This window comes from Anguilla anguilla, chromosome 19 (assembly GCF_013347855.1).
Source record: "Anguilla anguilla isolate fAngAng1 chromosome 19, fAngAng1.pri, whole genome shotgun sequence".
Classification (NCBI taxonomy): Eukaryota; Metazoa; Chordata; class Actinopteri; order Anguilliformes; family Anguillidae; genus Anguilla; species Anguilla anguilla.
In genome coordinates, this window is record NC_049219.1 from 1,838,846 (window position 1) to 1,840,009 (window position 1,164).

The 1,164-nt window shown below is 41.6% G+C and overlaps 1 long non-coding RNA gene across 1 annotated transcript; it reads left to right on the forward strand.

Moving 5' to 3' along the window:
- The first annotated feature begins 520 nt into the window (after positions 1-520).
- On the forward strand, positions 521-941 carry LOC118218965. The gene is made up of 2 exons (XR_004763609.1): positions 521-571; positions 734-941. It is a non-coding gene; the product is annotated as an uncharacterized LOC118218965 (long non-coding RNA).
- Positions 942-1,164: the final 223 nt, after the last annotated feature.

A 1,164-nucleotide genomic window follows, 5' to 3' on the forward strand; every position in this document is an offset into this window, starting at 1 on the left:
AGATGTGTGTTATTTCTTGCATCTTTACTTTTGGTTGTATCTGCCAAATGTCAGAAGAAAGGGGGCCATTTGGGTAAGAATTTCATCTGTAGAACTGACAGAGTTCTGTCCAACAGGATGTCTAATTCTCAGGCCCGAAGTGCTGCAGTTGGAGAGTGTAGCAAAGTCATTTTCCTCAGAGCATCAGTAACTTTAAATCCTCAATATCACTCTTCATCACTCAGTGCGATTACTGTTACATTGCACATATCAGATTTTACAGGATATTGCAATATTTAATCATACAACAATATATAAACTCTCCTTTCAGATTATACAGCTGTGGCCTCACAGAGACGTCCTGTGAAATTGTGGCCTCTGCTCTTCAGTCATCAAACTCACCCCTGAGAGATCTGGACCTCAGCTACAATAACCTGGGAGATTCAGGAGTGAAGCTGCTCTGTGCTGGACTGATGAGTCCAAACTGTAAACTACAGAGACTGGACCTCAGCTACAATAACCTGGGAGATTCAGGAGTGAAGCTGCTCTGTGCTGCACTGATGAGTCCAAACTGTAAACTACAGAGACTGGGGTGAGTAGTGCTGTGTACTGTGTGACCTTAACTAAATAGATTTAGTGATTATGGCTCTGTGCAGTGAAATATATGAAGTGCTTTCTCTCTGTTTACTCCTGTGTCCATCAGCATTCTTTCTTTGTCCACATTGTTCTCATCCCTCTCTTCTAACTGCTTTAGCACAACAAAGAAAAGCAGGATAAACCCTCATGAGTCTTAGGGTTGCCAGGTTTGTGGTTCTTGACCAGAATGTAAGTTTTCAGTAGAGTCTGCAGTATCAGGTCACAGGTGATGACTGAATGCTGAATGCATGATTGACATTGTAAAATGTTGACCACTTCAGTACAGTAGTATGTTTCACGTTGATCATAACATAACAAAAATGACATAACATAACATAATGATGAGAATAGGCCATTCAGCCCGACATTTTACTAGCTCACCGTTTTACTACCTACCACTAGTGCTAGGTTTACCTACAAACTAGATAGTATCCAGCATCGTATCAAGCCCGGTCTTGACAACCCCCAGAGTTTCTGCTTCTACTACATGACATGCGCCAAGCTATTCTACACAGTGACTACTCTCTGTGTGAAAAAATACTTCCTAAC